Below are 12,714 nucleotides of genomic sequence, written 5' to 3' on the forward strand. Positions count from 1 at the left end.
TCAGGCCTACCACTGTTGTGTCATCGGCAAATGTATTGATGGTGTTGGAGTCGTGCCTGGCCGTGCAGTCATGAGTGAGCAGGGAGTACAGAAGGGTACTGAGCACACACCTGAGGGGCCCCTGTGTTGAGGATCAACGTGGCGGATGTATTGTTACCTACCCTTACATTACATTTTACATTTTAGTCATTTAGCAGACGCTCTTATCCAGAGCGACTTACAGTAGTGAATGCATACATTTCAATTTATTTCATACATTTTTTTTTCCCCGTACTGGCCCCCCGTGGGAATCGAACCCACAACCCTGGCGTTGCAAACACCATGCTCTACCAACTGAGCCACAGGGAGGCCACTGGGGGCGGCCCGTCAGGAAGTCCAGGATCCAGTTGCAGAGGGAGGTGTTTCGTCCCAGGGTCCTTAGCTTAGTGATGAGCTTTGAGGGCACAATGGTGTTGAATGCTGAGCTGTAGTCAACGAATAGCATTCTCACATAGGTCTTCCTTTTGTCCAGGTGGGAAAGGGCAGTGTGGAGTGCAGTAGAGATTGCGTCATCTGTGGATCTGTTGGGGTGGTATGCAAATTGGATTGGGTCTAGGGTTTCTGGGATGATGGTGTTGATGTGAGCCATGACCAGCCCTTCAAAGCACTTCATGGCTACAGGTGTGAGTGCTACGGGTCGGTACTCATTTAGGCAGGTTACTTTAGTGTTCTTGGGCACAGGGACTATGGTGGTCTGCTTAAAACATGTTGTTATTACAGACTCGGACAGGGAGAGGTTTAAAATGTCAGTGAAGACACTTGCCATTTGGTCAGCGCATGCTTGCAGTACACTTCCTTGTAATCCGTCTGGCCCTGCGGCCTTGTGAATGTTGACCTGTTTAAAGGCTGCGGAGAGTGTGATGACACTGGAATAGCTGGTGCTCTCATGTATGTTTCAGTGTTTTTTGCCTCGATGCGAGCATAGAAGTAGTTTAGCTCGTCTCATAGGCTTGTGTCACTGTGAAGCTCTCGACTGTGCTTCCCTTTGTAGTCTGTAATGGTTTGCAAGCCCTGCCACATCCAACGAGCGTCAGAGCCAGTGTAGTACGATTTGATCTTAGTCCTGTATTGACTCTTTGCCTGTTTGATGGTTCGTCGGAGTGCATAGCGGCATTTCTTATCAATCAAATGTATTTATAAAGCTCTTTTTACATCAGCCGATGTCACAAAGTGCTTATAAGCATCCTGGTTAGAGTCCCGCTCCTTGAAAGCGGCAGCTCTACCCTTTAGCTCAGTGTGGATGTTGCCTGTAATAGCGCCTGTTAAATTCAGGGCAGCAATGTTGAGAGCAGTAGCAACACTTTTGCAATTCTTCATAATTTAATAATTTTTTAAAAAGCCATGGTAGAAAGGATTATCTACACATACTGAGCAGCTCATGTTATAGACAAAAGCATGCTACTTGGCAGACCAATCCAAATTCATATCTTGGCATGTTCAGCCCATCCATTATCTCTGCCAATCATGGCTAGCGGGAAGGCTCCTGTCTTTTTCCGTGGCTAAACCAACTATGCTTGTAATTTAACAATTGTATTCGTATTTACAGATGGCATACACGTTTGTTATTAAGCCACCTGCAAGTTCACATGTTCCAGATGAATTTGTTATTATTTTTTAAATTAAAAATACATGTTTACGTTCAAATGCCTGTCCTGTGAAACTGATGTGTGACATACACCTAGTTTCCTGAAACAAGTCACATGTGCATACACAGTCATTTTTTTGTACTTTATGCATGCGAGGACACAAAAAACATATTGATAATCTGGTTTTACAATACCTGCCTTTTAAACTTGATAGGACAAGGGAAATATTTTGAAGTCTGCAGATAAATGCTCATATTTGCCTTGCATTGTTTGACAAACCAGTGGTTCACTGCCCTTTCTGGTGAATGTATTAGCAAAACTCTGTATGAGTCAGGTACACACTTAATTACATATACAGTAATAAGAAATCCCAGAGGGAGACCTCTGCATATGCAGAATATGTGAATATTGTTGTCGATATCCTTTGTGGTGTGTTGTCAGGGCATGCAACCCTGACTGTTAGTATGAATCACTGGAAAATCCAGAGCATTCACTCATTGCCAAACATCTTAAAGCTGTACATCCGTAATTCAAAGAACAGCAAACAGACAGCCCTGCCACTTGTTTTGCTATAAAGCTGTGGGATGAGGCTGGAATAATATAGCCACTCTCAAATGTATAAATGGAGCTATTGATGCAGGGACTGACCATCAATGAGATCAACGTGAGAGTTTTAACCATATTAAAACTCTAGTCTACATTGTTTGGACTGATGAGTCCAAATTTGAGATAGCTCTAGTCTACATTGTTTGTCAAGCAATAGCAAAATTTTCTTAATAAATACCCATGTTGAATAGCCATGGGTCTACTCTATCCTTATCTAAATGAGCTCAAGTCCAGGATTCATTTAGACCATGTGACCATGTATTTAATATTCACTGCTCAAAAAAATAAAGGGAACACTTAAACAACACAATGTAACTCCAAGTCAATCACACTTCTGTGAAATCAAACTGTCCACTTAGGAAGCAACACTGATTGACAATACATTTCACATGCTGTTGTGCAAATGGAATAGACAACAGGTGGAAATTATAGGCAATTAGCAAGACACCCCCAATAAAGAAGTGGTTCTGCAGGTGGTGACCACAGACCACTTCTCAGTTCCTATGCTTCCTGGCTGATGTTTTGGTCACTTTTGAATGCTGGCGGTGCTTTCACTCTAGTGGTAGCATGAGACGGAGTCTACAACCCACACAAGTGGCTCAGGTAGTGCAGCTCATCCAGGATGGCACATCAATGCGAGCTGTGGCAAGAAGGTTTGCTGTGTCTGTCAGCGTAGAGTCCAGACCATGGAGGCGCTACCAGGAGACAGGCCAGTACATCAGGAGACGTGGAGGAGGCCGTAGGAGGGCAACAACCCAGCAGCAGGACCGCTACCTCCGCCTTTGTGCAAGGAGGAGCAGGAGGAGCACTGCCAGAGCCCTGCAAAATGACCTCCAGCAGGCCACAAATGTGCATGTGTCTGCTCAAACGGTCAGAAACAGACTCCATGAGGGTGGTATGAGGGCCCGACTTCCACAGGTGGGGGTTGTGCTTACAGCCCAACACCGTGCAGGTCGTTTGGCATTTGCCAGAGAACACCAAGATTGGCAAATTCGCCACTGGCGCCCTGTGCTCTTCACAGATGAAAGCAGGTTAACACTGAGCACATGTGACAGAGTCTGGAGACGCAGTGGAGAACGTTCTGCTGCCTGCAACATCCTCCAGCATGACCGGTTTGGCGGTGGGTCAGTCATGGTGTGGGGTGGCATTTCTTTGGGTACCGAGATGAGATCCTCAGACCCCTTGTGAGACCATATGCTGGTGCGGTTGGCCCTGGGTTCCTCCTAATGCAAGACAATGCTAGACCTCATGTGGCTGGAGTGTGTCAGCAGTTCCTGCAAGAGGAAGGCATTGATGCTATGGACTGGCCCACCCGTTCCCCAGACCTGAATCCAATTGAGCACATCTGGGACATCATGTCTCGCTTCATCCACCAACGCCACGTTGCACCACAGACTGTCCAGGAGTTGGCGGATGCTTTGGTCCAGGTCTGGGAGGAGATCCCTCAGGAGATCATCCGCCACCTCATCAGGAGCATGCCCAGGCGTTGTAGGGAGGTCATACAGGCACGTGGAGGCCACACACACTACTGAGCCTCATTTTGACTTGTTTTAAGGACATTACATCAAAGTTGGATCAGCCTGTAGTGTGGTTTTCCACTTGAGTGTGACTCCAAATCCAGACCTCCATGGGTTAATAAATTGGATTTCCATAGATTATTTTTGTGTGATTTTGTTGTCAGCACATTCAACTATGTAAAGAAAAAAGTATTTAATAAGATTATTTCATTCATTCAGATCTAGGATGTGTTATTTTAGTGTTCCCTTTATTTTTTTGAGCAGTATATAAATCCAATATCTATATACTCTTTTTAAGGCCAGGATTCAATCAGATCGCAGGTTATAGGCATTGCAGCTTTGAAAGGCAATTTCCGATTGAGCCGTCGTATGCAGTGTTTACCGGGAATGGGAACATTGCCTTTAACATTTCTATTGGTTTTCCTGTATCTGTGCATGAGTCCCCTCTTAAGGATCCGCCCTTTTTTCAATTTTCGCCTGAAATTACATACCCAAATCTAACTGCCTATAACTCAGGCCCTGAAGCAAGGATATGCATATTCTTGGTACCATTTGAAAGGAAACACTTTGAAGTTTGTGGAAATGTGAAAGGAATGTAAGAGAGTGTTAAACAAGTCAAAATATATTTTAGATTTTAGATTCTTCAAAGTTGCCAACCTTTGCCTTGATGACAACTTTGCACACTATTGACATTCTCTCAACCAGCTTCATGAGGTAGTCACCTGGAATGCATTTCAAATAACAGGTGTGCATTGTCAAAAAGGTAATTTGTGGAATTTCTTTCCTCCTTAATGTGTTTGAGCCAATCAGTTATGTTGTGACAAGGTAGGGGTGGTATACAGAAGATAGCCCTATTTGGTAAAAGACCAAGTCCATATTTTTGCAAGAACAGCTCAAAAAGGCAAAGAGAAATGATATTCCATCATTGCTTTAACACATGAAGGTCAGTCAATCCGGAACATTTCAAAAACTTTGAAAGTTTCTTCAAGTGCAGTCACAAAAACTATCAAACGCTATGATGAAACTGGCTCTCATGAGGACCGCCACAGGAAAGGAAGACCCAGAGTTACCTCTGCTAAGTTCATTAGAGTTAATTGCACCTCAGATTGCAGCCCAAATAAATGATTCACAGAGTTCAAGTAACAGACACATCTCAACATCAACTGTTCAGAGGAGACTGCGTGAATCAGGCCTTCATGGTCAAATTACTGCAAAGAAACCACTACTAAAGGACACCAATAAGAAGGAGAGACTTGCTTGGGCCAAGAAACATGAGCAATGGACATTAGACTGGTAGAAATCTGTCCTTTGGTCTGATGAGTCCAAATTTGAGATTTTTTGTTCCCACTGCTGTGTCTTTGTGAGATGCAGAGTAGGTGAACGGATGATCTCCGCATGTGTGGTTCCCACCGTGAAGCATGGAGGAGGAGTTGTGATGGTGTGGGGGTGCTTTGCTGGTGACACTGTTTGTAATTTATTTTGAATTCAAGGCACACTTAACCAGCATGGCTACCACTGCATTCTGCAGCGATATGCAATCCCATCTGGTTTGCGCTTAGTGGGACTATCATTTATTTTTCAACAGGACAACACACCTCCAGGCTCTGTAAGTCTATTTGACCAAGGAGAGTGTTGGAGTGTTGCATCAGATGCCCTGTCCTCCACAATCACCCGACCTCAATTGAGATGGTTTGGGATGATTTGGACCGCAGAGTGAAGGAAAAGCAGCCAACAAGGTCGCAGCATATGTGTGAAAAGACTGTTGGAATAGCAGTCCAGGTGAATCTGGTTGAGAGAATGCCAAGAGTGTGCAAAGATGTCATCAAGGCAAAGGGTGATTACTTTAAAGAATCTAATAACACTTTTTTGGTTACTACATGATTCCATATGCGTTATGTTCTCCAATCTCCACAGAGGAACTCTAGAGCTCTGTCAGAGTGACCATCGGGTTCTTGGTCACCTGCCTGACTAAGACCCTTCTCCCCCCATTGCTCAGTTTGGCCGGGCAGCCAGCTCTAGGAAGAGTCTTGGTGGTTCCAAACTTCTTCCGTTTAAGAGTGATGGAAGCCACTGTGTTCTTGGGGACCTTAAATTCTGTAGAAATGTTTTGGTACCCTTCCCCAGACCTGTGCCTTGACACAATCCTGTCTCTGAGTTCTATGGACAATTCCCTCGACGTCATGGCTTGGTTTTTGCTCTGACATGCACTGTCAACTGTGGGACTTTTTATAGACAGGTGTGTGCCTTTCCAAATCATGTTTTATCAATTGAATTTACCACAGGTGGACTCCAATGAAGTTGTAGAAACATCTCAAGGATGATCAATGGAAACAGGATGCACCTGAGCTCAATTCTGAGTCCATAGCAATGGGTCTAAATACTTATGTAAATAAGGTATTTCTGTCATTTCTTTTTGAGATTTGCAAAATGTACTAGTTACTAGTTTTCACTTCATCATTGAGGTATTGTGTGTAGATTGCTGAGATTTTTATTTGATCCATTTTAGAATAAGGCTGTAACATATCAAAATGTGGAAAAAGTCAAGGGGTTTGAATACTTTCCGAAGGCACTGTATATACACTGTATATACAAAAGTATGTGGACACCCCTTCAAATTAGTGGATTCAGCTATTTCAGCCACACCCGTTTCTGACAGGTGTATAAAATTGATCACACAGCCATGCAAACATTGGCAGTAGAATGGTCTTGCTGAAGAGCTCAATGACTTTCAACATGGCACCGTCATAGGATGCCACCTTTCCAACAAGTCAGTTCATCTCATTTCTACCCTGCTAGAGCTGCGCCGGTCAACTGTAAGTGCTGTTATTGTGAAGTGGAAACTCTTAGGAGCAACAACAACTCACAGAATGGGACCGCCAAGTGCTGAAGTGCGTGACGCGTAACAACACTTCCTAGTTCCAAACTGCCTCTGGAAGCAACGAGCAGCCACACAAGCCATGCGCAATGCCAAGCGTCAGCTGGAGTGGTGTAAAGCTCAATGCCATTGGACTCTGCAGCAGTGGAAACGCATTCTCTGGAGTGATGAATCACACTTTACCATGTGGCAGTCCAATGGACGAATCCTGGTTTGATGGATGCTAGGGGTACGCTATCTGCCCCAATGCATAGTGCCAACAGTAAAGTTTGGTGGAGGAGGAGTAATGGTCTGGGACTGTTTTTCCTGGTTTGGGCTCCAGTGAAGGGAAATCTTAACACTACAGCATACAATGACATTCTAGACGATTCAGTGCTTTCAACTTTGTGTCAACAGTTTGGGGAAGGCTTTTTCTGTTTCAGCATGACAATGCCCCCTGTGCACACAGCGAGGTTCATACCGAAATGGTTTCGGTGTGGAAGAACTTGACGGGCCTGCACAGAGCCCTGACCTCAACCTCAACGAAACCTTTGGGATGAATTGGAACGCCGACTGCGAGCCAGGCCTAATCGCCGAACATCAGTGCCCGACCTCAGTAATGCTCTTGTGGCTAAATGGAAGTCCACGCAGAAATCTTCCAACATCTTGTGTAAAGCCTTCCCAGAAGAGTGGAGGCTATTATAGCAGCAAAGGGGGACCACCTCCATATTATTGCCCAGTATTTTGGAATAAGATGTTTGACGAGCAGGTGTCCATATACTTTTGACCATGTAATATATATATAAATAAATATAGTGTACAAATCATTAAGAAAACCTTCCTAATATTGAGTTGAACAGCATCAATTCGTTGGGCATGGACTCTACAAGGTATCAAAAGCATTCCACAGGGATGCTGGCCCATGTTGACTCCAATGCTTCCCACAATTGTGTCAAGTTGGCTGGATGTCTTCTGACGAAGAACAGCAAAGGTAATCCAATTTTTCTTATAGTAAATCTGAGTTTGGTGAGGGCCAAACTTGGTGGGTGTCAAATTAGCTAGCCGTGATGGCCGGGCTATGTACTCAGAATATTGCAAAATGTGCTTTCGCCGAAAAGCTATTTTAAAATCTGACACCGCGATTGCATAAAGGAGTTCTGTATCTGTAATTCTTAAAATAATTGTTATGTATTTTGTGAACGTTAATCGTGAGTAATTTAGTAAATTCACAGGAAGTTTGCGGTGGGTATGCTAGTTCTGAACATCACATGCTAATGTAAAAAGCTGTTTTTTGATATAAATATGAACTTGATTGAACAAAACATGCATGTATTGTATAACATAATGTCCTAGGAGTGTCATCTGATGAAGATCATCAAAGGTTAGTGCTGCATTTAGCTGTGGTTTTGGTTTTTGTGACATATATGCTTGCTTTGAAAATGTGTGATTATTTTTGGCAGGGTACTCTCCTGACATAATCTAATGTTTTGCTTTCGCTGTAAAGCCTTTTTCAAATCGGACAATGTGGTTAGATTAACGAGAGTCTTGTCTTTAAAATGGTGTAAAATAGTCATATGTTTGAGAAAATTGAAGTTATAGCATTTTTTACCGTACTTCGAAGCATGTCAAACGCTGTTTAAAATAAATTTTTATGCGATTTTTCTCGTAAAATAGCGATAATATTCCGACCGGGAGTCGTTGTTTTCGTTCAAAGACTGAAAATGTAAACATGGAGTCGTCTCGTGCACGCGCGCCCCCGTCTCATTTTTCTCAGATCGACCACTTACCAAATGCGCTACAGTTTTTCAGCCAGAGACTGCAAAGTCATCATTCAACGTTCTGGCACCTTCTTAGAGCCTATGGGAGCAGTAGAAAGTGTCACGTTACAGCAGAGATCCTTTGTTTTGGATAGAGATGGCAAAGAAGGCCAAGAAATGGTCAGACAGGGTACTTCCTGTACAGAATCTTCTCAGGTTTTGGCCTGCCATTTGAGTTCTGTTATACTCACAGACACCATTCAAACAGTTTTAGAAACGTTGGAGTGTTTTCTATCCAAAGCTAATAATTATATGCATATTCTAGTTTCTGGGCAGGAGTAATAACCAGATTAAATCGGGCACGTTTTTTATCCGGCCGTGAAAATACTGCCCCCTATCCATAACAAGTTAAATCGGGTACGTTTTTTATCTGGCCGTGCAAATACTGCCCCCTAGCCCCAACATAAGTTAATAGTACCACATGTCATGAGCTGTCACTCCTACTCCAGCTTCCCTCTCCAGTGTTCCAGTGCTCAAAGTCGCCAGTCTACTAACCACCGGTCTTGGCACCATCCTTACACACACCTGCTCCCCATCATTATGCACACCTGGACCTCATCATCACCTTGAATACTCTATCTTTATTTTGCCCTCAGTCATTAGGCAATATTGGTTTTGTCTCGTTCAGTGTGCTTCTCCTGTTTTGTTTATTTGTCTTTTATTATTATTAAACTCACCTTTTGCATCCTGACTCCCAGGGAATACATCTTGTCCACATTTTGATTGTATTTTCAGACATGCAACCATTAACATTTGGTTGTAGACGTGCGTGTCCGCATTGTGACCAGATTTCCTGGTCTGTTCGTGGCTGTAAATTATTTGACAGATTTTCTTTCGAAAGAATAATATTTTTTTTTATATCAAGACATATTGATGCCATCAGTCAATTGTGCTACCTGTCAACGATTTTATAGGATGGTATAGTGATGATTTAAATGGTTTCACTGTCCAGATCCATCTACACTTTTGAGATATCCAGGCACAATGTGTGCCTGATTAACTCCAGAGGTGGTAAGAAAGAGCTAATCACAATCAGTAACTATGCATTTTTTTCTTGTCTACACCTGTCTAAAAATCTGGGCACCATCAGAATGTGGACAAGATCAGGACATAAGGATGCATGTTAGCACCAGGTATAAACGGAGATAATGATTTTAGAGGGCAGGATAATGATGATTTAAATTATTTCACTATCCAGATCTGTTTACACTCATAAAATATCCAGACACAAATCGTCCCCAACTGCAGTACCTTCAGAGGTGGTCAGCACAATGTGTCATATAAAGTCTACACCGGTCTAAACATTTTGGCACAATCAGAAAGCACATGAAATCAGATTTTTTGACTTCCGATTTATACCACCTCCATATGTGGATCATATGTGGATCTCAATCCTTATAAAAACCTGATCCTCCATGTGCAACCTCTAAATGGACATTCAAATCAGTTTCTATTTTTCCGCTCCCGAGTGGTGCAGCGGTCTAAGGCACTGCATCTCAGTGCATGAGGCGTCACTACAGTCCCTGGTTCAGGCTGTATCACATACGTGATTGTGAGTCTCATAGGGCGACGCGCACAATTGACCCAGCATCGTCCAGCTTTGGCCAGGGTAGGCCGTCATTGTAAATAGGAATTTGTAATTAACTGACTTGCCTAGTTAAATAAAGGTTAAATTACATGACCTGCCATTACCATGACAATCACCCGAAAATGATAAGGAACAGTGACAGGAATAGACCATAGCGTCTGTGTGCTACATCAGTGTGAATGCGCAGATCTGATATGGGCCGCATGTAAAATTGAGTGTGGACAGTCAGATTGAATATGGAAAGACAATCACAGTACAATTAATGTACTGTGAAGAGTTTGTATAATTGGGAGCAAAGGGAAATCACATGGCTGTCCCCTGAATCTACAAATAGTTTACATTTGAAAGGCCCAGTGCATTCAAAATTCTTGTATCTTTTGTACAACAGTACATGAAATGATCACTGTCAAAGTATGAGAAAAAATCTGTGTTATTTCCCGAAAGTTGCTGGTTGAAAATACAGGCTGTTTCGTTGCTCAGTTGGTGGATTGCGCAGATGCAGTTGCCTCTCCCTCGCATGCATGCATCACCTAGGACTGTCACACCCTGATCTGTTTCACCTGTCTTTGTGATTGTCTCCACCCCCTCCAGGTGTCACCCATCTTCCCCATTATCCCCTGTGTATTTATACCTGTGTTTTCTGTCTGTCTGTGCCAGTTTGTCTTGTTTGTTCAAGCCGACTGGTGGTTTGTCTCAGCACCTGCTTTTCCCCCAGGCTCTCTTTCCCCCCCCCACCCTCCTGTTTTTTTACCCTGTCCTGTCTCTGAGCCCGCCTGCCTGCCCACTCTACCTGAGCCTGCCTGCCGTCCTGTACCTTTCCCACTCTTCTCTGGACTATTTATCCCTGTCTATTTGCCTGCCCCTTTGGGATTATTAAACTATTGGTTACCCCGACGTGGTCTGCATCTGGGTCTTACCTTCATATCTGATAGTGCGAACTGGCCATGACTGACCCAGCAGACCCGGACCAGCTGCGCAACGCCATCTCCTCCCAAGGAGCCTCCATTGGTAGCCACGAGGAATTGCTTCGTGGGCTGATGGAGGGGGTACAAACATTGGCTGAGTGCCATGACTGGGCGTTGGACATGCTGCAGGAGCAATTCCGTGGATTGTGTGTGGGGGGGCAGCCTGCCATGGTGGGAACCCCACCGCCCCCGAGTAACTCGACGGTTAGCAGTGCCGCCCCACCGGCCACTGACCTTCCCGGGAGCCCCGCTTACCTCCACCCGGAATGCTTTAATGGAGAGCCGAGCAACTGTGGGGCATTTTTAGCTTAGTGTGCCCTCATTTTTGAGCTTCAGCCCTCCTCCTTCCCCTTGGATCACTCCAAAATAGCCTGCCTCATTATGCTGATGTCTGGAAGGGCTCTCACCTGGGCTACTGCCGTATGGGAACAGCAGCTGGCCAAGTACGTGAACCTGGGGGGGTTCGTGGGAGAGGTGAGGAAGGTTTTTGATGCCCCGTTTTCTGGGAGAGAAGCTGCCCGGAAGCTAATCCAGCTGAGAGTGCGTGGAACCCGGAAGCATTATTCGACATGTTCCTGCATGGTGTCTTGGAGGAGAATAAGGATGAGCTTGCGGCTCGGGAGTTACCCACAGATCTTGACTATCTCATTGCTTTGAACATCCGCATCGATGGGCGATTGCGGGAACGATGGATGGACAGGGAATTTGATGTCACTCGCTCGTCCAGGGATTCCACCTCGCCACCGAGCCATCCTGGAATCCCGATGGTCCCATGGCTGAGACCACCCGAGGTTTCCCGTCCTTCCTCGAGAGTCACCGAAGAGGACAGAGGCACTGTTTCCCGAGACTATGCAACTAGGCAGAGCTGGGCTGTCGCCAGTGGACCGGCAACACAGGATCAGCACAAGGAGCTGTCTGTATTGCGACTTTTGGTCATTTTGTGTCATTGTGTCCGGTAAAAGACCAGGCTCACTGGTAGGAGCGAGTACTGTGGTGGGTCTTATGGAGAACGTTTCTGCCTCCCTTACTCACACCCCTTTCCATGTCATTCTGCTGTGGGGGAACCAGTCCAAATCTTTCTGGGTCCTCATTGACTCTGGGGCCGATGAGCACTTTCTGGACACCACACTGGCTTCCGAGCTGAACATCCCCACTCGGCACCTCTCCATTCCCATGGATGTTAGAGCGCTGGATGGTCGCTCTATAGGTCAGGTCACCCTTAACACCATTCCCATCAACCTACGTGTGTCAGGGAATCACAGCAAGACCATTCAGTTCCTGCTCATCAAGTCCCCTCAGTTTCCCGTGGTGTTGGGATTCTCTTGGCTCCAGCGACACAATCCACCCGTCAACTGGTCTATGCGTTCTGCCACGCCGTTGTCTGAAATCGGCGCATCCAGCCCTGGGACGTCTTCCGAGGGCCTCGGAGGTGGCTCCGGACCTCTCTGTCATTCCCGCGGAGTACCAGGCTCTCCAGGAGGTGTTCAGCAAGGCACGGGCCACTTCCCTTCTGCCGCACCGGCCCTATGACTGCAGGATTGACCTTCTCCCTGTCACCATGCCGCCCCGGGGACGTCTGTACTCAGTCGGGACCAGAGACTAAGGCTATGGAGAACAACATTGGGAACTGCCTAGCTACAGGATTTATCCGTCCCTCCTCCTCTCCAGCTGGTGCAGGGTTCTTCTTAGAGAAGGACAAGACCCTGTGCCCGTGCATTGACTACTGGGCACTCAATGACATC

At 45.3% G+C, this 12,714-nt stretch overlaps 1 non-coding gene across 1 annotated transcript; it reads right to left on the reverse strand.

Annotated features, from left to right (window-relative positions):
• Positions 1 to 275: 275 nt before the first annotated feature.
• trnaa-ugc (transfer RNA alanine (anticodon UGC)) lies at positions 276 to 350 on the reverse strand. The gene has a single exon. It is a non-coding gene; the product is annotated as a tRNA-Ala (tRNA).
• Positions 351 to 12,714: the final 12,364 nt, after the last annotated feature.

The sequence above is a fragment of the Salmo trutta genome, chromosome 34 (assembly GCF_901001165.1).
Source record: "Salmo trutta chromosome 34, fSalTru1.1, whole genome shotgun sequence".
NCBI lineage: Eukaryota > Metazoa > Chordata > Actinopteri > Salmoniformes > Salmonidae > Salmo > Salmo trutta.